General features: G+C 41.9%; 1 long non-coding RNA gene across 1 annotated transcript; it reads right to left on the reverse strand.

Annotated features, from left to right (window-relative positions):
* Positions 1–9,644: 9,644 nt before the first annotated feature.
* Positions 9,645–22,343, reverse strand: LOC311006196. The gene is made up of 3 exons (XR_014596375.1): positions 22,298–22,343; positions 13,077–13,251; positions 9,645–10,759 (listed from the first exon to the last, which is right to left on the reverse strand). It is a non-coding gene; the product is annotated as an uncharacterized lncRNA (long non-coding RNA).
* Positions 22,344–26,425: the final 4,082 nt, after the last annotated feature.

Here is a 26,425-nt window from a genome sequence, read left to right on the forward strand (position 1 = left end):
ACATCTTCTGATGCAATGATTTAAACGACAAAAAAAGGAAAGTCAGCAGTAAAGGCGGAAACAGGAGTTTTGATGAACGAGCACAGATTTATGATTTAAAGTGAGGACATTTATAAAAAGTAAAGATAGTAGTAGCTGAAAAGTGTCCTCACGTTTGTCCTCAGTAAGTGAGGACAGTAAATTAGGAAGGGGGGGATACATTTGAAAGACGAGCAGACGATAGAAAAGCTTCAGAAAGTGGAAAAATAAAAGTAAGGACATTAATGACATGAGAAAACAGTTTGGGAAAGTAAGGACGGCTTAGACATTTATATAGTGAGTCAGTGAGGACTTTTTACAAAGCAACAACTTAAATTACAAAAAGGAAAAGTTATTATAAAGGAGAAACTAAGTTTATAAATTGGATATTTTAAATAAAAGGGAGTTTTAATAAATTAGGACAGATTTATGATTTAAAGTGAGTGTTTGAAAAGTGTCCTCGTGTTTTTTCTTTTAAATGAGAGGACAGTAAGAAAGGACATTTTGGGAAAAGAGGGATAAAAGTAAGGACATGAATGATGTTGGAGGACAGTTTTGGACAGCTTACCAGGCCTCTCTAGGGTTGAGATCAGAGTCTGAGAGGTTGAATTAGAGTCTAAACTGAGGCTCAGGTCGAGGTTCGGCTTGGTAAGTGAATGCATCATGTCCTCAGAGGTATTAATAGGTGTGTGTATAAGTACAACTCTGTATGATGAAGGTTGGTTCAGCCGGCAGAGGTGCCTTTGAGTCAAACACACACCAACAAACACACAAACAGCCCCCAGGGAGAAGAAGTTAGCATGGTGGCTAACTGCAGCTGTCAGAGGGAGGAGGGAGGGAGAATAAAAAACAGGAGAGAAATATAATGTAAGGAGGACAGAGGATGGAGGAGGAGAGTGAGTGATTGGACATCAGGAGAGGAGTTAAAGATGGAGGGAGACACAAAGAGACGAATGGAAGGGGAAGAAGAAATAAAAGAGACAGATAAGGAAAGAGGGATGGCAACAATATAGTCGTTCTGGTGAAGGTGGACTAAAAGATGGAGGGATGCAGGTGAGAAAATAGAGGCCAAAGAGGATATTTATGAGGAGAAAGGGAACATAAAAGACGATGGAGGAAAATAAATGACCGGAGGATGTTGGGGCAGGAAGAAGGAACACGAACACTTCGTCACACCAACCTTTAAAATGACTTTGTGACCAACAGCGAGACGCTCAGACAGCAAAGACCTTTAGTAACTCTATAAGACGAAAGGAAAGAAGAGGTGAGAACTAATGCTACGATCCATTAGAACTATAAAGATACTCAAACACCCCCTGAAGTCAGGAATACAACTCGGACACTTCAGTGACCCCAAGCTAACAATTCAAGATGGCCGCCACAAGCATCAACAGGGAATAAAATTTAAACCTTACTCTGTTTATCAGCAATTTATAAACTTAATATGTTTTTAGGTCAATGAATTAGTCAATATTGTGCAACTTCTACCTGTAGATAATTTGTTATGTTGCTTTAAACCCGCAAACTATCACGTAGCGTTATGTTTGCTAACAACGCTAACAACAGGCTACTACAATTTACAACTGAAGCTTTTTACCTCTGGAAATTTAAGCTTCACAAATCATAAAGTGATGTATGAAATAATATACCTTTATTGTACATTTTGAGTAATTAATAAACTACATTAACTAGCCTACATCATAAATATTTTAATCAATTGACAGCCTGTATTGTTTTATTTACATATTTTTTCTAGTCACCAACAGTCTCAGTGTGTAAAAGCACCTTAAAACATGACCAGTAAACCACATAGAGCTGTGAAGGAGAACTGAACAAGTCATTAACAAACTTTTACTATCGTCTGTCGCCAACACAGATGAATTTAGAAAGAGAGATCAAATGAAGATTAGTGAGCGAAAACAGATGAGAAAAGAGAATCTAAATATATAACATAAAATATAATAACAAAAACAACGAAGGAAGAGAGGGGTGAAATTAAGGGTGGCTAGAAGGACGAGAAAAAGACAAGAAACACCTCAGGGGGGAAAAAAACTTCTTGCAACTTTTCTCTTTGTAGTGACGGAAACAGGAAAAAGGAGAAGAAAGGAGGAAGTCTGAGGAAGGAGGAAGAGGAGAGGGGTTCGCTTCTCTTTTTAAATCCTCAGTTCTTCTTCCTCAGAGTCACGCTTGAAGCCAAAAGAGAGGAGCGGAGAAAAGAAAATCTAAAAAAAAAAAACCCTCAAAACTGCTTTATCAACTCACATTGAGGAGGAATCGTCTCGTCTCGCCTGAAGCTCCGACTGTTGAAGGTCAACAAGGTCACAAAACTAAAACAGACAACTCTATTCCTCCTCCTCCATCCCTCAGCTGCATTGTGTAAAGGTTACAGTCAAAGTTTGGTGTTGGGGGCGGGGGGGGGGGGGGGAGATTAAGTTTCAAGGGGCTTGAGGGGGCAAATACCAAAAAGCTGCGTAGGTACAGTTGAGTACAGTCGGCCCGCGGGGAGCAAAGAGAAGGGGGTGGGGGGTGTAAAACTCAGAAAGCTGACCTGACAGCACAATTACATAGCATCATAAGCCATGAAATTATTTCCCGTCAACCTGAAAAGAGGGAGGGGGCTCTGTTGGTGCTGGTATGGGGGGGGTCATACAGAGTGTAATTTTATAGTCTTCTCACATCTTCGTGGCCCGAGGCGTCGCTCTGTTTCGACGTTGGGGGACGAAAATTCCCCGAGATGACTGGAGGCTTAACTCGTGACATTTTCACGCCGGCTAGTAATCTGTTAATACGACTAATTTAGCTTCTCTGGAAATGTGGACTCGTCACGGTCATCGGATACTGCAGGGATTTCTTGTATTTTCTTTGTTTTTTTTAATAAAAAATAAAAATAAAACAAGCGTCCTTAAGAGTTTAACGAAGTAGCGAGTGAAGGTCAGGAAATGTTTCAGTGTTCCTCGTTGCTGCCGTTGAATTAAAACAAATGACAGCAGTTTTTTAAAGGTGCAACAGGTAGTAGCCCGTTGTTAAATTCCCATCATGTCTCCTCTAATCTGTTTCCCAAATGGATAAAAACTGCAGCGTTTTTGGAAATGAACTCGTCGGCTTTGAAATATGAGACTATAAGAAACTACTGATGATGTCCTCATTAAGAGTGGATTCCTGCTTTCACTAATTAACTCTCAGATAATAAAGACATCAGCAGCATCTTGACTCAGTGTTTAGTGATGAGCTGCTCACATTCACTTCATTCTTCCTCATTTTCAAACCTGAAATCCATCATTATTAAAATACTGTTAAAATGTGATTTCCATAAAGTTTTCAACAGTGCAAACAACGTTCACAAAGTCAGAAACCAACTTTTCAAACAGAGCTGAGCATCAAAAACGTGACACCTGAGCAGAAAAAGAAGAGAAAAAAAATAATAATTCGACTTGCAGAAGTTTTCCAGGACCGTAAATCATTTTCCATAAATTTTCCAGTTTTTCAGTGAGCGTGGTTTAATCCCTTTTACTGAGTTCAGCCCAAAATGAGACGTCAAGAACCCAACACATCGCCTCAGTGCAGCTCCTCCTGACAGTCCTTGAACACACCATCTGCTCAGTAGAAAGAAATAATAATACTGTTAGATAGCAGTTGTTTTTCTAAAAGGTTCAGTTTTAATAATTAGCTAATCCCCGCTCCGTTTGTCTCGTAATAAGATTAGTTTGTTGAATAAAAGCTCTGTGTGTTAATCATCAGGAAGAATTTCCAGCTAATGAAGCAGAACTTGTTTTGTTTTGCTCTAATCAGTCGTCGGCATGATCGGCTCAGGAGCTGATAGGTGCATTAATAACCACAGGCTTCTTCACACTTTATATTCCTGAATGTTGAGCTGAAATGAGCTGAAATAAACTGAAACAAGCTGCTTCAGCCTCGTCATCATGTCCAGACTCTGACTGATCAGTAGTTTCTAAAGCAGGCGCACCAAATCAGGTCTAACACAGACTGACGTTATTTAAAACCCCTTAAAAACATATGTCTGTATTAGAGATAACTTTATAATTGCTCCTTAAAACTCTGAGAAACAACTGGAGTCAAATTAGTTTGATATAAAGATTATGGGTGTAAATTTATCACAATACAATCAATCATATCAATGGACAACGATTGGATGTTTTCCAATATCAATATCAAAAAAATCTCTTAATTGTTTTACATGTTTTATTTTTGCGGTCTTAGGTTGCCTGTCTGAAGTGGACACTTAACTCTTCTCTTACTAGTAACTATGGAACCAATAAAAAGACCTGAACCTGCACCTGCACCTGCACCTGATAACCTCAACCAGACATTTATTTTTATTTCTTTAACTTTACAAAAACCACATTCTATAAAAGAAACCTGAATAAAGAACATTAAGTTTTTATTTAAAGTAGGATTTTAGTATAAACCTTTCTCCTATTTAGAGTCTCAATCTAAATATTTGTAGAACTTTTCAAATGGAAAATATAAAATAGTAGCAGATACTCATCGCTAGGGGAATTTCATAATAAAGACTTGTCTCATAAATGATGATAAGCATCAATATGTGACTGATGTTTTCATTTTGGATCGATGCCACTGACTCATTGATCATTCAATCGATAAATCACTGGAGATCAGAGCCGGCCCAAGGCATAAGCGAACTCAGCACCTGCTTGGGACCCCGTGACTATTGTGGGCCCCCAAAAGGCAACTAACTTTTTAAAATTGTAGTGTGTAACTTTTGTCGATCCTCAGAGAAACACTGCGTACTTACAAAAAACTTTAATTATTGTTGCATTTCAAATTGTTGTTGCACTTTTCTGTTGCAGTATAGATGATGTGTTTACAGTAAATGCATTGTCTGTTGGTTTATTTTGTTACTTTTAGTCGACCCATAGGTGACATTCAGTATCCCAGTACTATATCAATTTGAAGATTAAATGTAAATCAACCCCAGGCTGCACTTTTAGCTGAATTTGGTGCCATTTCAGAATAAAAACCATAGATGGGTAAAAACCTGCCAGGATATGATGATTCGTAATGACAGAGTAAAAAATGAAATAGTATTATTGGCAGTAATAGAGGGCACCAAAATAAAAATTTATCTTAGATTGGAGGCTCATGGAGGCTTGGGCCGGCCCTGCTGGAGATCGATGTGTTGTTACACACAAATACAAAACGTCTGACTGGTTTGTTAAGTTGTAAATGCAGCACTTTACTCTGACTCTTGGGAAATAAACAGCTGCTAATGTTATTAATAACTTTTTCTCTGTGTGTCAACAACAAAAAAACTACAAAGAAGAGACGAGGCGTTCATATTAAATTACCGATCTGTCAAACTTGAGCTTCACACAGTGTCATTGTTCTTCTAACAAATAAAAACTTATGTAATCAGGTGATACATAATCTGTCTGTTAGATGATCCGTCCTGGCCGATGCTGCTAACACTGAGCTTTTTAAGGGATTGTTTGTCCTGACAAGAAAATTCATTGCGTGTAAAGACTTCATCATCATCATCATCATCATCAAGTGACGTAAGCTCTGCCTCAGTTTCAGATTTCCTCCCACTCCTCGATTAGTGACTCACCTTTCTCTAGAATCGCCTCACACACACACACACACACACACACACACACACACACACACACACACACACACACACACACACACACACACACACACACACACACACACACACACACACACACACACACACACACACACACACACACACTCAGAGACACCTAATACGTCTGGAAAACAATACCATTAGAAAACTGCAGCGGTGATAAATGATCCCGCAGAACCAGTGAGACAAACTCGTCTGATCAAACGGTGTTGGCGACGTGATGGGCGACGGTGTCGTGTGACGGTTTAGGCCGAGTTCAGTCCTGCACAGACGTGATGAGACGACGACGTCTGGAGGGGTGCGATGCAAAATGAGAGAGTGAGAGTGAAACAAAAAGATTTTAAAAAAGGTGAAAGAGTCAAATATGAATGAATTTAATGACATGATGATTAACGGCGGATCACGGACTGACGGCTAATAAATTATTGCATCTCTGGCGTCTGAATCCATCTGTGCTGCTAAACACAGCTATTTTCAGTCTCAGGGCAGTTGAATAAGTCGACCATGACGAATTCAAGTCAAGTCTCAAGTTAATAATCCTAAATCAAGGCCCAGAATTGCTTTTCAACCCCCTACAATTGGAGGGAGGCCAGGTGCAGACTTCGAACGTAGTGCAAGATGAAAAGTGGCGAAGGCGTCTTCTGTTTTCTGCATTTCTTCTTAGTTGGTTCATCAAAATGAAGACAGATCATCAAAGCCCACGCAACAGGTAACACAACCGCTGCTGTTTCGTAGGAACACGTTGGCTACGCCAAGTGATGTCCCATTTTGTAAGGTACACTACTTCCAACACTTCTTACTTCATCGTCAAGGGTTATCTCCCTTTGGAGGCCACTCAAAACCAAGTGCTAGTGTTGAGGGAGGCGAAATGGGACTGGGCCAAAGTCTCAAATCAGTCGAGTCCAGAGAGAAAGCAACATCATGAAATATTGATTTATTCCCCTTTTTTTCTTTAAAGGGACAACAAGGAGTTTCTCCATCGGCAGAACCAAAAATTCCGCTACAATAAAAAAGTCTCATATTAATGTGGATGAATCTACGTTATACCCACACTTGTTAATGGCTCCATTTTCGATAAATATATCGTTTTGTTTCTATCGTTATTTTGTTATTATTATTAGTGGTGGAAATGCTGGGCGAGCCGACCAGCGTTTCCTTACTTTCAGTTTCACGGACGCTGCCCGGGGGGGTCATGAGAATAACGCCGCCGAATCGCCGTTTATGGTCGGAACTACGACGGTATCTGATCGTCTTCGAACCTCTGACTTTAATTCTTCATGAATGAAAACATTCTTGGCAGGACGTCTGTCTTGCACCGGTCCAATAATTTCACCGTGCGCGCGGAGGCTCATGGTAAATGTAGTGAGAAAACACTTCGCCTCCCAAAACTCCTCATTGTCCCTTTAAACTTTACAGCAGTTTTTTTCATTGTTGTGGCCATAGTGCTTTGGGTGGGTGAGTGGTTGGAGAGTATGTCCCATGTCGGAGGCCCTGGCTCTTATTCAGGAGGACACCAGTTCAGTTCCCACCTGGAATGACCATTTACTGCAAGTCTGTTTTACCATTCTTTCTCCCACTGTCTCAACCAATAAAGGCAAAAAAACCTAAGAAAATGTGGCCGTACCTGTAGAGATGATAGTCAGACCTCAGACCTTCCTGAAGCTCAGTAGAAGTGTTTGGACTTGTGTTGCAGCTCTGCACCACAGCATCCGTATAAACACCACACCTCAGGGTCTTGGCTGTTGTTGTTGCTGTGGAGCTGTGAGATTCAAGCAAGTAGCTACAAGCTGGTTGTTCTTTCTGTGGAAAGTACAAACTTCAGTGGTGAGTGAGTCGTTCCTCTGTATGAAGACACGTCCGGTCAGGTCTGTCGATCATGGAGCTGTCAATCAAAAACGCGTCCAGCTCAGGTCTTAACATGGACACGAGCGAAGTGACGTCTGGACTCACCTGATGTACGTCAGAGTAACTCAAACCTGGTGCTGGTCCAAGTCACATTTTAATAAACTAAAGAGCATCGAGTCTGAAATATAATCAGTACAGGACATTTTCCTGCTTTACAAGCAAGTTTATCTTATTAATTTCGCAAAACTCATTCTTTATAGCATGAAACATTAAAGGGACACTTAAGAAAAAGAATCTGAGGCCATAACACAAAAATGATGTCCTATAATGTGTCTTAATATTGAAATATTAAGAATTTGTTTGGAAACATTGACTTTTTTTCATGATGCTATGGCTTTTCCCTCTAAATTTTACTTTATTCCTATATATTATGAAATGTATTCTTGAAATATTGACTTAATTCTTATGACTTTCTTGAAACCTGAATATTCTCATGATTTTTTTCTTGAAATGTGACTATACTTGTAATATGGTGACTTTATGGTGACTTTTTTCCCCCTTGTAATACTATACGATAGTAATACTTATTCTTGAATTACAACTTCTTTCTTGAAATATTGACCTTTTCCCCAAAAATTGTGACTTTCTTCTTGTAATATTATGGTTTTATTCTTTGCTCCTTTACTGTATGTAGCCCTGATACTTCATTCATGTGTTAGATTTAGTTTGTCTTTAAGGATGCAGGTCTGAGGTCTTTAGCTCGTGTCTTTAGTCTTGTTCCGTCTCATGCTGGGTGGTTTACTCGCACATTTACCAACCTCCCAGATCTTCTCCACCTCCTCTGTAGTTTCTTCTGTGCTGCAGTGTATTTGTCCTTTGGGACAGAAAATGTAAAACTCATCTATTATACAAACGCCTCCTAAATGGCAGTAAAAGTTCCTGGCTGAGAGTTTTCTCTTCAGAGACGTTCACGAAGCAGCCGAGAGCAACTTTCAGGAGGAACAAAGTGAACTCCTGAGCAAAGAGAGAGAGAAAGAGGGCAGAGAGTTTTTAGTTTAATGAATAATTCTGTCAGACGACTGAGGCTCAGATCAAAAGTGCTGCTAACTAGTTTTCTGGTGTCCAACTACAGAGTCGTGCCCACGGTCGTCCGCTGGTGTTGTTGTTGGACAGGTTTGATTTGCTGCTGATCCGTGTTAAATGCTTGCCACCGTGTGTGTTTTAAAAGTTAATTATCAGTGTTTGTACAAGGAGAGCCTCGGTGGAGCGTCTCTCCCCACGCTTGGGTTTTAGGTCTAAGTGCAGGACACGTTTTTGTTCTTTAACAACTTTGCACAAAAAGTGAGAAGTTTAAATGAGTTTTGTGTAAAACTTCACAGGAAAAACCTGAACGCAGGTCACAGAAAGAAACCTCTGCTGCTGAATGTGGATCCTCATCAGGCTGAGATTGTAGCATCAGCTACTGTTGACTTTATAAGACACAGTTATAACATGTCCTCTGAGCAAGGCTGCGGCAAATTTTTAAATTTTTATTTTCCCAAATTTGAGTTTTTTTCTCACACATTTCTGAGTTTTGGGGGGTATTTTTCTTGTAGATTTGTGAGTTTTTCTACTGCAATTTTTGTGAGATTCTTATGCAATTTTGTGAGATTTTTTTCAGGTAAATTTTTGTTTTTTCCCCAATTTTTTGAGGTTTTCTTCTTACCTTTTTTTTTTTTTTTTGCTTTTCTTGGGGTATTAGTCTTGTAAATGTGTACGTTTTATTTGCAATTTCGTGAGTTTCTTCCTTGTAAACTTTCAAGTTTTAGTCTTATTTTCTTGCATATTTCATTGTTTTTTTTTCTCCAAAATATATGATTCTCATTAACTTCGTCCTACAATTCCACTACTATCATATCTTCTAGACTGGTACAGTAGGTAAGTGTCTTTAAACGCTAGTGCCAGTTTCCATGACGGTTGCTAACTATAGCAACATGATGAGGACAGACGTGATGTGAGAAGCTTTAAGACATGGACACGTTTCTTCTCAAAAACACTAAATGAAGGAGGAAACTCTTGTTTTGCTATTTAGTGAGATCTTTACTGTAGCAGCAAATTCACACAACACTGTACAGATGTAACATCAGGACTCGTAGCAGCAGCAGCAGCAGCACCGAGGCCGTCAACACGCCTCGCTAAATACTGACACAGTGAAAAGGCCACAATCTCCTCCAAACTAAGTGTTTTTTTTTTCTTCTTCTTCTCCCAAACACAAAAATCATAAAAGCTTAAATAGAAAACAGATCGATTCTCTGATCGGGCTCCATCTCATCCATGTGGAAAATATAACACACCGCAGAGAAAGTATTTACATCCTGGCTTTTAAACCCCTAAAAGAATAATTAACATTACATCAAATAACACAAGCTCATCAAGCTCATTAAATTAACCATAAAGCATCAGCTCCATCACAGAACAATAAAGAAAAACCCTAAAGCAAATAAACAGAAAAATAAAAGCTAATCCAACATCATCATCAACTTGAAACTTTGTTCTACTAAAACCAAAAGTTTGGATCTGATACCATCTGGCACAAAACCTGGAAAAAACTGTTCAAAGGCAACAACATTGTTCAACTTTGGCTTCAGAGGAGCAGACGGTGAGAGTCTGTCCACTCGTCACCTAAGGCATTAATAAATATGGACGACAGAGGAATAGTTGATAGTGACAATTGATCCGGCGCTACCTGATTAATTAATAGATGCTTGTTGGTCAGTACATGTCAGTTTCTGAGAGGCAGCGTAGCACAGAAGCACAAACAGGAAGTAGTTAAAGTCACACACACGCACCGGTAAGTACTCGAGTGTCACGGTTATGAGGCAAAGTGCAAGTTTAAGGATGAGGATGTTTTGCATTTTTGTTCGACGTTCGGCTTTTTCTGCATTAAACCATCAAGAGGAGACGCATCTGTCCTCACAGTAAACACTCTCGAGAGTTGTCTTACGTGTTATTAAATGTCTTTTTATGTGCTGCTGTGTTTACTGGGAAACCTCCGACTGTCTCTCTCTCTCTGTATGATCCCGTCTCCACTTCATCCAGCGTCCAGATGTGATGCCAAAGGAGACATCTGTCCCATTTCCTCCTCTTGGCATCGCTGCTGTGTAGTAGTGTCCTCCCTGGTAGTAAACACATCTGGTTCAGGTAGTGATGAGGCAGGAGGAGCAGGAGGTGATGGAGACTCAGGTCTCTGCTAGAATCCATCGTCGTAGTCTCCGTCACAGCCGTAATCTGAAGAGGAGGAGTTCAATACTGATCAGGAGTGGGCAGGCTTTACATTTTCACACCGATTATTAAAGGGTTCACCCCAAATTCAAATTTCACCCATTATCTACTCACCCTCATGTCGACTAAGGACTGGGAGAAGTTTCAGAGTCCTCCGTGCCTTCTCTGAGTTACAGCGGGGCTCCGTGCAGCACTGCATGTCCATATGACGGTAGCGAACGGAGCTCACTTTTCTTCGTCCAAAAAGACACACCAAAAAACATCCAAATACCTCCACACAGCTCGTCTGTAATGTCCCTCTTGTGCCTATTGTACTGTATTGTACTTGTCCAAATCTCACATGATTTGCGCCGGCGTCAGTGCAACGAACTGGGAAGAGCAGTGCTGGGAGCTTCCGCTACAAACAAGCTATGGACTTTTTTTTTTTTTTTTTCGGAACAATTTCTCATGTTGGGGCTTCAATACAAGAGGGACATTACAGACGAGCAGTATAGAGGTATTTGGATGTTTTTTGGTGTGTCTTTTTGGACGAAGAAAAGTGAGCTCCGTTCGCTACCGTCATATGGACATGCAGTGCTGCACGGAGCCCCGCTGTAACTCAGAGAAGGCACGGAGGACTCTGAAACTTCTCCCAGCCCTTAGTCGACATGAGGGTGAGTAGATAATGAGTGAAATTTTAAATTTGGGTGAACTATCCCTTTAATTAATACTGACGGTTTGTGCTGAGTGAGTTCAGCCGGAGGATCAGACTCCAGTGTTTTCATCTTGTTTTAGCTCTTTTACCAGATGTGTTTTATGGTTTAAAGTGTAATTTCAGACAAAGTTCTGTTGTTTGCAGCTTTGAGCTAAAATACATTTTAGATATACTACATTTAAAAATAAAAAACACAAGATCATAAAGAAGAAGTCGGCTCTTAACGCTGCAGATCCTGCTGTTCCATAAAAACTCCTCTGATTCATTAACTGAACTTCATTTGAGGAAATTTACTTTTAAATCAGTTATGTTTTTGTTTGTTTCATCTAATTTTTGCATATACTTATTTTTCATTTTGAAAAATAGACAATGTGTTGATTAAAGGAACATTTTGGCATCACTGTGGTACCAGTGTTGAAAGAAAACTGGTTTTATTGGATGTCTGGTGTCGCTGGAGGAAAATAAAAACACTCAGATTGTAAAATAATAATAAAAAAGTTGCAACCCTGACGGTCAGAGACGCCGTGAGTTGTGAGAACTGTAAAATGTGAAAAGTGTCACTGTAACCGAGACGACCACCATCCAGCATCCATCGTCCTGCTCGACCGTCGACCCCCAGCTCCAGAGGTGCTGCCCGGAGCCCGACCCTGACCTTTGACCTCTCGGGGGAGGAGTCGGAGTATAAACAAAGAGCTGCCCTACAGGAATCAATTAAGTAGCTCAGGACGTTTTACAGCGGCAGAGCAGGGACTTAAAGTTTTAACAGCCAGAGACGTGAAGAGGAGAAACTCAATCTGAGCGTCGGCTCATTAAAACAAAGCGACACAGAGCCACAGTGACCCCCCCCCTCCTACCTCCCCCCCACTATCCTCCCCCCGAGCAGCTTGGTCATTAAAACACTGACTCCAGCTTCTTCACACTGTGTGGCACTGAGAGCCGACGGAGAGCTGAGACGTCCGCCGCCGCCACCGCAGTCGACTCGATGAAACTCAAGTGAAAACTGAGCTGAGAAGAAATGAAAGAGTTTCACTCATCAAGTCTCAAGAGTCGAAGGAGAATCAGTTTCTTTTAAGTTCAAGAACCTGCGTAGAAAATGATCTGAACTCGACTTCAACTCAGTTTAACTTTGTGTGGAGACTTTTAGAGAATCAGTGAGAAACAGAGAGCAGCTGTTTTTTTAATGACAGGAAAAATATTTGTTGTTGCTGAGAAACCTCTCCTACTACTCCTTATTTTTACTTTATCTTTATTTTTATCTCAAGTTCACCATGTTTATATTTCACACCAAGTATTTTTGTTTCACTGCTGCTCATCAGTTAAAAGACAAGACATAATTTTTTATACTGAATCACTGATGTGTTTTATTGTCAGTACAGATTTGAAGTTCATATTTGTCTTAATTTGCAGGTTTTTTATAAACCTAACACAAATAAATTGACTATTTGAAGCCGTGTCTGACTCTGATCACTGTTTATGAAGTAAAATAATTGACATTTTCAGACTTTTTAGCTCCATTCAAACTAAAGTGAGTTGAAGAATAGTAGAAAAGTGATTTTCTCTGCTGACAGAGGGACATGGAAAATCAGGTTTAATGTCACGCTTTGATGTTTTTAGTTTGTGTGAACTGACCGTTGTTTCCCATCAGTGCCATGGCGCTCACACACGGCTCGTCCTCCTCCTCCTCTTCCTCGTCGGCGGCCGCGTCGTCGTACACCACCGGCCCGCTCTCCACCACCGCCGCCACCACCTGCGCCGTGCTGGCGGGGTTTCCCACGGGCACCGGCACGGGGTTGGAGTTGGCAACCTGAGCAAACAGGAAACACAGTCGTCAGGTTTGTTGCGTCGTTTGGTACTTTTTAATATTTTTCCTCTGCGTTAGACACGTGAGGTCGGCTCTCGGCCTCCGGGGAAATCTAAGCTCGATGTGATCTCATCTGCCCCACTTCCTTTAAAATGATAGAAAATAATAAACAGTGTGTGTGTGTATGTGATAGTGTGTGTTGGTGTGTGTGTGTGTGTGTGTGTGTGTGTGTGTGTGTGTGTGTGTTGGTGGGAGCTGCTGCAGGGCAGGTGTGACTCGAGTGAGGAAATATTTCATCTTCTGCAGCATCTCTCCACACACGACTAAATGCAGCATCAGAGCGTAACCACAACCTTTATTATCTGACATCACATTATTACACTTTCTCAAAGCCCGCAGTGTTCGAGTGCAGCGCCGCCGCCGCCTCGTAAAGTCAGGGTCAGGAGTTAACCGGAGCCTCGGGCCCAAACTTCCTCCTTCAAGCCTCAGAAATTAAAAATGAAGGGGTGAGGGCAGAAATATAATTAGAGCACTGTGTTTTTTTGTTGCATTTAGTTCAGTTCAGCCCATTTGCATTGTCTCAGTTGAGCTGTCACAGGTTCACGCATGAATATGACGACTTTCCTCCCCCTCCCCAGGCCGTCTTCCCTAGGTGCATGATGGGAGATGATAAAAGAGACGTATTTGATTGAAAAATATATATATATGGGAAACAGGAGGAAATGTTGGCAGCAGCAGGAGAAAATAAACAGCTGGTTCAATAAAAATGTGCAGAGGACAGAGGCGGAGGGGGGCACAGAGGGGGCGGGGCAGTTTCCAGCAGTGGAAACGATTTGAGCCAAACGTCATCGCCACGGTGACGCTGCTAATTCTCCATTTCCTGTCTCTATATCTATATATAAGTTACTAAACTAAACAAACAAACTGTGGATTATTCCACAGTCACCTGCTGCTCTTCCACTTCACAACAACAACCTGTCGTCACGGCTACGGTTTATTCTCAGTGACGCCCCGAGGATTTTTTTCTTCCTCACATACAGTATGGTTCAAACGGTTCACTTTGACTTCAGCGGTTAAAGGTCAGAAACCAACACGTTAATTGGTCCTAACACCAGAATACAAACAGGACAAACGGGATAAAACTAATGAAGCGATGATGTTTTATATCCAAAAAGAAGGTCCAAGGTCGACTACAACTGAGACGCTGTGATGCTCTGTAAGAAAAACACACACACAGAAGGAGAGGTTTCTGGTTTTAAAGTCAAACTGAGGTAATTTTTTGCTACTGTAACATCTGTCTTCCTTTGGAAAAGCAAAACAGAAGAAACCACAAAAGAAATTTTATGGTTTTATGGCGACGCCCTAACAAATCATCGATACTAAAATCTCTGAGCTGTTGGACTGACAGGAGGAGCGCTAGGCTAGGCTAGGCTAGGCTAGGCTAATGTTTGGCTAATTGCTTTTGCTGTTCTTGTTCTTTGTTTTTTCTTCTGATGAACTAATAGTAATTCTGATATATTAACTGAGGTTATGCTTTGGAAATATTTTCTTTATGGTTTTTTGGCTTTATAAAATAAAATTTCACACATTTTTTGGAAACTGGATGCTCCCCGTGCTCAAGTTTTTCCAAACTCCCAATACCTGAGGAGGAGGCTGCTAACAAACCTTAATTTATTTCACCTCCTGCTCCCTACAGTCACATTTTACAGTTGTTTTTTATCAGATGATGTTGATGATTTTCCTGCTCTGTGTTTGTTTGAGTTTGTCCGGTCTGGTTCACTCTCTGACCTGTTGACCAGGCTTTTGTTTTTCCTGAACTCGGTGACGACTGTGTCTGTTTTAATACAGAGAGACAGAGAGAGATTTCCCTCCGGTTTAGGAAACCGCTGCTCAGCTGCTTCAATCTGGGTTTTTTTATTTACTTTCTTTCATCCGAGAAGCCAAATACAGAGCTGCTGCTGCACCGGTGGGCTGTATGGAGGATATTTTGGTGTGTTTTTTTATTTTATTTTTTTTATGAGGAACTCTAAAATTAAACTTTCATTCAGATTTCTCGTCTGCTTCGGAGCAAAATAGAAAACCGTGGTGTTTTGCAGAGGAAACCCGTCGTCTTCAGGTTGTGTTATCACTTTCCCTTCAGCCGGGGCTAATTATAAAGCAGGAGGAGAAGCAGGTGGAGGGTCCTCAGTGTGACGGAGAGATATTTCTGTTCTCCTCAGCAACAGCCTGTTGGAGTCCCTGCTGGGGCCTCTCCTCCTCCTCTTCCTGCCGTCTCTCCCTCCAATTTTCCTTTCATTCCTCCCTCCGTCCTTCCTTTTCCTCCCACCTCGCTTTATTTTTTATTTCTCCTTTTATTCTCCCCACGTCCTCCTCTCCCTCGTTTCCCTCACTTCCCTCAGACTTTGATAAATAGCCGACGATTATACAGCGAGAGCACTGCTGTATAAATATCAACCACAAAAACCTCCTTTTTCCCTCCTTCTTTCTTCCTCCTCCACTTCGTCCTCTGGTTTCCTCCCCACCCCCCGCTGACTTTCACCTCACCAGGCTGTAAAGAGGCTCCTCATCACAGGAGCTGGACGCCTCATTAACTGCCCGGCGAACACAGGGCGGTAATGTGAAGAAATAATAATATAAAAAAAGAAAAAATTATAATTAAAAGGGGAAGCATAACAGCATAAACACGGTGCTCCAGACTAATTAGGAGGTGAGAGCTATTAAATGGGTCAAGATGACGGCTGCGTGAGAGGAGGAGGAGGAGGAGAGGAGGAGGTGGCGGTAGGAGCTATTACCGCTCGTATTTATACACAGATAATGTTTCTGTACAAACACACAGATACTCAAACTGTGGAGTGTTTACACTCTCAGACAGTCGTGTAACGAGAAAACTGCTCGTTAAAGAGTCAGAGGAAACACAGCAGGTTTCTTTTTTTTTCTTTTTTTTTATGGGTGTGAGAATGTCGACATGTGAGAGTTGGAGCTCAGGTTTCTTTGAGCTTTTTTAATGACATGACGACTTTTTTCCACTTTTTTTTTTCGAAGGGGTCGTGACCTCGTCCTGCTCCGACAGGATTAACGTAATTTAACTAATCATCAGTAAAACAGTCGCCACAGAGACAAAATCTGCTGTTTATTGATCCAACCAGTCAATCCATGGATGTTTCCTGACACTGCGAGTTTGGAAATGGAGCCGTAATCTTCTGATCTTGATCAAGTTAAAACCCTCCTGTTGTTCTCCGGGGTCAAGGAAGGAAGGTGGGAAGGACAAAGGGAAAGATGGGAGGAAAGAAGGAAGGGGGAAAGGAAGGAAAGATAGAAAGAGAGTGGGAACAGATTGGATCAATTGGGTCAAAAAGGAAAGAAGAAGTAAGGATGAAGGCAAAGAAGGAAGGAAAGAAAGATGGAGGGAGGGAACAGATTCGTTCAAGGAAGGAAGAAGGGAAGGAAGGAAGGGGAAAAGGATTGTGGAAAGAAGGAAGGGGGAAAAAAGAAGGAAATAAAGATGGAGGGAGGGAACAGATCAGGTCAGTTGGATCAAAAGAGGAAGGAAGGAAGGAAGGAAAGAAAGAAGGATGGAGGAAGGGACCAGATTGGGTCAATTTGACCCAGAAAGACAACAGGAGGGTTAAATGTGAATATTCTTCATATAAATGATTCACTGGTCCTGTAACCAGTGTTTCTACTGTCTTTGGATCTGATATGTCTCTATAAATCCACAGCAGCCAAACTCTGTTTTTTTTTTCTTTTTCAAATTAAACATATACAAATAAGATGTTTCTAAATGTTTTGTTTCCTGGTATTTAGGTTTTTCTATTTCTATAGCTACTGTTGCTGCACATCATATAGCTATTATATACATTAGGGTAGTTACAGTAATTGATGGAAGTATTTAATCCTGATTAATCCCATTAAGCGTCGATAGTAAATCACGATTAGCGGCAAATTAGTCACGTTTATTTGCTCTAAATGCACATCCAATAAAAACATGACGGTTTAAAGGTCAACAGGTCAATAAACAGAACCTGCGTTAACAACTTATTGTCACATACTGTAAGAGCTCTGAGGAGTCATTAAATTGCCTCCATATTGTTAATTTTTCAAGTGGGCGGGGCTAAAATTTCACCTTAAAGACACAGAAATGAACCCTGAGCTGCAACGATTCAACCTAAATAAAATAATCAACAAACAGTTTGAGACACAGGATCGTGTGATGAAGATCAACGTGAACCACCGCGACCTTTGACCTTTTTTTTTTAAACGTATCCCTGCAGTTTCTCACTAAATAAAATGAGCTCAGAGGAATTTCACCGTGACGACCTGGAAACACCGGCCCCCCGACGGACGGTCTGACGACGTCTCTGAGAGTCCAAACTTCACACGGACTCGGCCGTCGGGTTGCCAGGACGACTGTTTGCATAATCAGACTACAGCTGCATCACCAGAGCGACTGTCTGCGGTTCACAGCCCCTCTCTCCCCCCTTTCCTCCCCCTCTCTCTTCCCCCTCTGTGACCTCATCGCTCTCTTTCAGATTTCTAAGCCTCTGTGAAAATCCCCACATCCCCTAAATGCACCGTCTGCTGCTGCCTCCACCGGCCTCGACCTCTCGGCCTCACACTCTTTCTCTCTCTCCGTGTGTGAGTGCGTTGTTGTGTTGTTTTGTTGTGTTGTTTTTTTATTAAAGGGAGGCAGCGAGGGCGGCCGACAACAGCTGGACCACTTTCCTCTTGGCAGAAATCAACCGGTTTCTCCTTCTGTCTTGTAAACTCATCATTTCCTCCCTCGGCTCGGCTCAGACTAATTGCTGGGTCACTAAAGACTCACAGCGAGCGACACACACACACACACACACACACACACACACACACACACACACACACACACACACACACACACACACACACACACACACACACACACACACACACACACACACACACACACACACACACACACACACACACACACACACACACACACACACACACACACACACCTCTCTTTTCAATCCCGTCGCTGCAATGAAACGGCAACATTACATAACAGGGGAGAGAGGGAGAGAGAGGGGAGCAGCTTCAGCCAATGGCAACGGCCGCTCGCCTCCAGTTCCCAGGGGGAGGCGAGGGGGGTTGCTAAGTAACAAGCCTTGTTGACCCGGCCCCTCGTGGCAATGTTTTCTTCCTGGTTGACAGAGCCTGAGCTCCCCGAGCGCCGCCATTCAGAGCTGCCAACAGCACATGATGGAGAGGGAGACAAAGACTGAGGAGGAAGAGGAGGAGGAGGAGGAGGATGGGAAGGAATGTGAGAGAGGAAGGAGGAGAAACAGAAGAGGAGGAATTAGGGTAGAGGAGAGGACAGCCGGCGGAGGAGAGAGAGAGAGAAAAGAAAAAGAAGAAAAGAACAAAGGCAGAAGAGTTTTTCTCACTGTAAATTCCCTTCAAAGTTTTTCTCCCTCCAACTTCCTCGACCTCTCGTTAAAAACCGTGTCCTGGATAATTTAACGACCCCGAAGCTGCTTCACTGTTCAAGCACAAGATCCAACACAACCGGTTTCACACTGCAGCGCACTAGTGATTGAAACGACATCACATGATGAGTAATGTTAAATTAAACTATTTCTATTTAATCTCCATTAAATCCTCAAGTTCAGTCGGAAACATTGAGTAGTTTGCTGATGGTTTAAACGATCAATCAGCTGATTTCTTGTTTCCTGATTTTCACTGCTGAAAGTTTCCTGGATGAAATTTCCACGTTTACAACTTCACATGTTTCTACGATGACGTGTTAGACGCTGCAGGTTAAAAAAACACCAGCTGGAAGAGAGAAAGAGGTAAAAAGTTTAAAGCTGAGAACTTCCAAAACTAAACTCACAAGTTTACAGGAACAACAAACAAACTTAATGTTCCTTAGATTATAAAGCCACAAATTCAATACACTTGGCTCCATCAGGTGAGTTTACATAGTCAAATGAGGTTTGTAGATTATCGATCGATTCTTGTACAATTTATGAGGTTTTTTAATTTGTAAATTTGACTTGTTTTTTTCTTGTAAATTAGAATTTTTCCTGCAAATTTGTGACTTTATAACACCAGAGAACAGAGTTTTTCATCTTTGCAAATGTTTCTTAAAGCTACAGTGACGCTGTCATATGTTGCAGTTGCAGCTGCAGCTACTGTACGGTTTATTTACTAAGCAACATTTCCACATGCAAACTGTGGAGGTTGTGTTGTCACACTCATGTTTTCAGACTCAGTGACTTCACCACATTTACTTGGACGCTTCATGAGTGAAGAGGAGGCGGTTCAGTCTAAACACACAGAGTTTGTTCCCATTGAATCATCGATGGCATCGATCTGTTTCAACCATCAGTTTAATTTCAACTGTTTATTTCATTCATCCATCAATTTAGACTTGCAGATGTTTCTATAAAACTCTAAAATACCCATGAATACTCATGGAGAAGACGGTGCAAAGCAGAGCAGATAGAAAATCAAAAGGTTTGTTGTTGCAACCGGATTCATCCATCCAACAACTCATCCAGATCTGACCCTAAATATTTGAAATTAAAAATACAAAAATGAAAACTTGTAACTTCTAACATGCACAGACTTGTAGTTCTGGTCCATCATGTCTCCGTCTAAACCTGAACTTGCTACAACGAATGAAGAGAGAAATAAATCAGCAGCAGCAGGAGAAGATGAATATGGGATAACAAAAAAAAAGTGCACATATAGAAACAGAGAGTTGGATTTGAAACTTTCAGATCCTGCAGATCAACCTGTGATTGAATTTCTGGTCCTATTAAAAAAAAAAAAAAAAAAAAAAATCAAATTACGACAGGGAGCTGCAGAGAGTGGCCTCGTTCTCCTTGAAGATGACTGCGAGAGCTGTGAAGCTATAAATGTGCAGAATGAGGACGTCCGCAAATTAACTCTTCAAAGACACGAAGCCTAACTGGGTTTGGTGAAGCAGATAGGACACACACTGTACCACTAACCTTCTTTCTCTCTTTCCGGATTCATTGGAAAGCTGGCGACGGGCCAACAGCAGCTAACCCATCACTGCAGGGTGGCAGAAAAAAAAAAAAAAAAAAAGCTGGGAAAGTGCTTTTTAAGACGTTTTTATGTCCAAGTTTAAGGCCGTATTTATTTTAAGAGCCTGAGTTTTTAGGGCCTGGAGGAGGAGGGAGGAGGGCGAGTAATAAGGGACGGGCAAACAAAGGCAGTGGAGAGCTTCACTTCACCTCTCACATGGCCTGAGCTCAGATTTATTTATCCTCCGTCCGCTCTGCAGGAGATCCCAGCAATCTGCAATCAGCTTTTAATGGCCGAGAGCGACGGGGGAGTTACACTCTGTCTGTTACTGTTACTGCTTTATTATGTGGAGACAGGAAACCTCCGGGCTGCTGCTGCTGCTGCTGCTGCCGAGGGTGTTTAATACTATTTTAAAACACAGATAAAAGATTTCTGACTGTCAACAAATCGCACGAACAAAACCCAAACCCGACGTATCTTATTTCTCTGTCGTAAAGATTCATTCGCTTGTTACATTTATGACCTTTTTTAGGTAACGGGTCACAGAAACTCAGTGGCACGACGATAAAACCTACAAATTTTTATTACGCACATAAACTATCGACCTTTCTATCACTTCCCCCACATTGCATAATAATAATTATAGATATAATTTATCAATTAATGTGACCTATAGGCCCTTAGACTTAGACTTTTACAGTAGCTTAAACAGTCGCTTCCTGCAGCTTCATTGCAGTTCGTAGGTGTTAATTGACTGAATAATAAGAAATGTTGCTGCTATAGAAGAGAATAAATAAGATTCAAGACCTTCTGTTGTTTTTAACAGCTCCTGACACGTGACGTGACTCTGTTTTATATCTTCAGTAGGAACCAACGAGCTGAGAGTTACAGAGGAGGAGGAGGGACACTTTTAGTCTTTTCACTGGATTTGTTAATCATAAGGAAAACATAGAATAATAAAAGTCAGATTTTAAGACTTTAGGCTCTAGGTATTTGTGTTTCCAGGTTAAATCATCACTGTGATGATCTCAATGGACTCTTATAATGTCCAAAGCTTTTACCGTATAAACAAATATAGACACATTCATTCATCTCTGTGTTTATGATTAAAATCAAGATACTGAAGCTGACCTGCTCACTGATTTATAAAAGGTTGACAAATCAGTTTGACCCGAGTGTAAACTGAAGACATCATGAGGCCAAAACTGTCCTGTAGGTGCATTTTATCAAGTTTTGGTCACACGCCATCTTGTTTTCTCTTAATTTGGCGGGAAATCAAAACAAAAAAACACCAAAGTTGTGACATCTACATCAAAAATGACAAGACTGACCAAGTTTCTTCCTTCAAAAAAACCTTGTTGAAGACCTAAACTATGATGCATTGCATACAATAATACACAACAACCTCTGGAACATCTGGAGACAACAGATCTATGAGAACAAACTTCACCTCCTCTAAAGTCCTAAAGTCCCTATGAGACATGGACCATGGAAGCAGCAGGTGAGAAGAAGGTGACAGAGATAAAAGAGTTTCATCCTGGAGGTGAAGACGAACTGAGCCTGAAGGTGAAGAAGGAGGAAACTGCTCCTGAGGCAGAAACCAGGAAATGAAGCTCTGAGGGTCTGTCTGTCACAGTCTGGACGATAAAGATGACTTTTTTTCTTCTTTTTTTTGGCGTGATAAGTGCTGCTGTTTTCCAGAAATGACATCATGTGTAGCAGCTCTGAAGATGCAGTGAACTGAATACCAGTAATGATGAGTGTGTGTGTGTGTGTGTGTTTAAGTCTGAGACAGTGTGTGTGTGAGTGTTTTGAGAGCCAGGAGGAAGTTTATCTGTCTGAGTGTTTCTGTGTGCACGCCCGGTAAGTGCAGCGACGGGCCGAGTGAGTGAGTGAGAGAGGAGACAAAACAGAGTGAGAGAGAGAGAAAGAGAGAGTGACGGAGACGAAGAGCAGATGTGGTGACGATGAGGAGGAGGAGGAGGAGGAAGATGAAGATGAGCGGTGTGTGACTCACCGTCTCCACAGCCAGCTTCTTGTTGGGCTGTCCGGTGATGAACGGCTGCAACCTGCAACACACACACACACACACACACACACACACAAAAACATTACAAGACTCAACTTTATAAACTGATACTGAACATTTTATATTTTCATTATTGTTCAACATCTGTCTTATTATATAAATTGACCAAGTTCTGTTTTCAGTGACCAACACTGACTGATACTGAAGCTTAAAAACTTGATTTACACTCATATTTATCTATTTAATTATTATTTTGTCACATATTTAGTTTGATAATAATAATAATACATTTTATTTCTAATGCACTTTTCATCAATAAGATCTCAGAGTGCTACAAAGTTATAAGCAAAAACTAGTGTCACATGTTCGTATCAGCATTCATAGGCCTTTGTGAATAGGTTTTAAAAGAGTCCAGGCTCTGGGTAGCCCACAGTTGGATTAGTTAGTTCATTACATGCAAAGGTCACCAAAGGTCACCAGAGTCAATAGGATTCATCTTTCATATATAAAATCAAGACTTTCCCCTGAAATAATCCAGTGTTGAGTTGAAGATTCAGGGTTAATGTTATTGTAATTATAAATATGCATGCATGCCCTCGTAAGCAGAAAGTCGCTCCGCCTCCCCACCCCAAAAAAGTGAAAAACATCATAATTATTAATAATTATTATAATATTTATAGTTTTTGCTGATTCTTGCTATTTTTTTTTCCCCCTCCATTGTTTAAAATGCAGACGAGAGGGGGGAAGAAAAAAAATGAGAGCGTAGCTGAATATTTAACTTTGTTGGAACCTCTTTGACAAATAATCTCCATATTCATCAGTGTTGACTTATTGTAGGTCGAGGATTTAATTCAGAGTGTTTGTGGCTTCAGGTGAAACTCAGAAGAAGCAGCAGCAAGACGCAGTAGAAAGAAGAAGCAGACGTAGAAGAAGAAGGAGAAAATAAAGCGTGTTGTGAGTGTGAAAGTGTGACTGACAGGCGGAGCGACCGTCTGCGAGCGCGATCTCTTCCTAGACAGCGTTGCAGAGATAATCAGCGATGAAACGCACGGCGCCACCGGCAGTAATTCCTCCGCAGCCGTTCCTCCGTCCCACTGGCTGGAATTAGCATCGTTCCCGGAGGCTCCACGCCCCCTTCTCCCCCCTCTCTCCCCCTTCTCTCCCCTTCCCCTCACCCGTCGCCTCCCCCCTCCCCCACTCCCCCCTTTCCCCCTGCCCACCCGGCCTGGCGCTGAGCCGTCCCCCCTGGAGGCTTACAGTAAGTGTTCAACTCTCACTGATAAGAGAGGGAGCGAGTGAGCTTTTAATTAATCTCCTTTAACCAGGGGAAAGTGGGGGAGGCAGGGAGGGGTGAGGAGGGTGAGGGGTAACAGCCAATGTGGCATCTTCACCCCTCAACAGCCCCCCTCCGCCTTTCTCAAAGCTCATTATAACATCGTGGCCTCGGCCGGCGAGAAGCTCCCCGCTGAGTGAACTATGCAGTCCCCCATGTACATGTGCGAGACTGGACCTGGTCCCCTGGGCTCTGACCCGGACACTGGGAGGGAGGGAGGGAGGAGAGGAGAGGGAGGGGGGGGGGATGAAAGTAGGCAACAGGCAGAAAGAGGGGAGAAAATTATGAAAAGGTGGACCCCAGTTACCGATTATATCGCTTAAGACTCTTATACACTATTATTATTATCTAAAATATCCCTTTTTTTTGGAATACGGAACCAGATAAAATATGTGCAATACCCTTTAGTTTACAGTGCTATTTGTGTTACAGATGAGACCCAATCTCAAGATGTTTTGATTTGTTTTCCTTTGTGATGTTAATTGCCTGTTAATGTGCATAAAGGCAATAAAGTTCCCAAAAAAAAGAGGGGAGAAAAGATGAAGAGAGGAGAGGACAAAGAGACGGAGGATAAAACAAAGAGGGAGCAAATGAGGGAAAACTGGGGTGAGGAGGAGAAGGGGGGGTGAGAAACCCCATTAAAAAGGATCATTGACCTGCATGTAGCTCCAGTCACACGTGGTGGATCAATAATCAATAACAACACGACTAATTCGCCTCCGATCCACTGTCGGATAAACACCTGGATAAACAAGAGGCCAGATGTTCAACAGCTGAAACATGACATAATCAATAATAATCAATATTATTGTTATTCAATGGAGAAAAAAAATAAAAATCACAGCCTTGTTCTCTAAATGAGTTCCCTCTGGTGGTTTCGTATCAAAATAACTTCAGATAATTAAAGTTTTTCACTGACCAAAGTAACAAATTAAAGGTCATGAGAAGAGACTCGTCGTTACATAAAAACGAGGCTTCAAAGAGTAAAATTAGATGTTTTGTTTTTTTGTGGTGAAGATCTTCAGCAGATCTTTGTGTTTCATTTAGGTCCGGACCGACTCGTCTCTGCAGACGCTCCGTGTTTGGACTCGTGGTCCCGGGAGGACGAACCCCTCGTGACTCTGGTGGTGGTGAGAGTTTAAAATATCTCCACAAAACAGCAACTGAACAAACTGTTCCTGTAAGAAAACACTGACTGTTCCCATCAGCCACTGCTGCACCTCTCCTTTAGTGTCTTATAGCAGCCGTTAGCATGCTGCGTCTCAGTTCCCACAATGCATTTCAATCCGCTTGGAGATTATGATGGTGAAAATATTAAAGGGATAGTTCAACATTTTGGCAAATTGGCCCATTGCCATAATCCCTATAGTCATAGCAGTAGGTTTGTTACCTTTAATTGTCGGTGCAAGCTGATTTTAGAACGGTGGAGCAGAGCCGTGAGCTGCTCAGAGCTACGCTACGGAGGCTAATGGGATTTCTTGGTTTCCCTCATCAAACTCATCAAATACACAATCCAACAACTCCAAAACGCTCTGGTGGACAAGTTGTGACCTGCACATTCACCACGCTATGAGATAATAACATAATGTTATGAGACAGAGTTGTTTTAGAGATAAATTCATGCAAAACCGCTGATGCGCGTTGCCTTCAGGGACAGTTTCTCGGCAAGCAGTCTCTGTATTTGCCTCTAAAACAACTCTGTCTGGTAACGTTGTGTTATTATCTCATAGCGTGGTGAATGTGCAGGTCACAACTTGTCCACCAGAGCGTTTTGGAGTTGTTGGATTGTGTATTTGATGAGGGAAACCAAGAAATCCCATTAGCCTCCGTAGCGTAGCTCTGAGCAGCTCACGGCTCTGCTCCGCCGTTCTAAAAACAACATGCACCGACAATTAAAGGTAACAAACCTACTGCTATGACTATAGGGATTATGGCAATGGGCCAATTTGCCAAAATGTTGAACTATCTCTTTAAATTAGAAATCATTTTAAAACCCCTTTTCTATCTCTGTGTCTTTTGCTTTTTTTTTCTTCCGGTTTTAATTGAAGTAATTTCTTGATACAATCGTCTGGTCTGTGGAGCTGCTGACTGGAGCTCCTCCTCCTCCTCCTCCTCCTCCTCCTCCTCCTGGTCCACAGTGTCCAGGGAGGAAACCGTCTTTCTGGTGGACGTCTACGCTAAACTGAGACGCAGCTTCAGTCTTTATCATCTTGTTAATCCAGGAAGTCGATGTTTTCACTGTATTTTCACTCATCCTCATCAAAAAACGGCTTCTGGAGTTTGTGCCGTATAATAACTAAACATCAGCAGCAGCAGCAGCAGCAGCAGCAGCAGCAGCCCTTCACTATAAATACCGTCCAGTTGTCTCGGGCTCTAATTAAAGACCGGTCTTTGATCAGGAGGAGTCGGTCTGAACGGCGAACAGCTCGGTCGTTTCACACTGAAGCTGAATGAAAGAGTCTGGAGCTCAAACTGAAACTGATCCGTCCTCTTGTTCAGCTTTGCAAATATTTTCATTTCCACTTCTCTCACACACTCACTCACTCACTGGGTCTCTGGAGCCTTTTACACTGAGAGAGATTTTCTAATGAAAGCAGCAGCAGCTACTGTTGTCTGTGAAGTCAAAACACACACACACACACACACACACACACACACACACACACACACACACACTCATTACCACATCCACTTCCCTCATGATTTCATTTCCTGCGTCAGAGCGTTTTAATACGACCCCCCTTCCTCCCCTCCTCCCCCTCGTCATCTTATAGATCTTCTAA

Source organism: Trachurus trachurus (assembly GCF_905171665.1).
Source record: "Trachurus trachurus genome assembly, chromosome: 22".
Taxonomy (NCBI): Eukaryota; Metazoa; Chordata; class Actinopteri; order Carangiformes; family Carangidae; genus Trachurus; species Trachurus trachurus.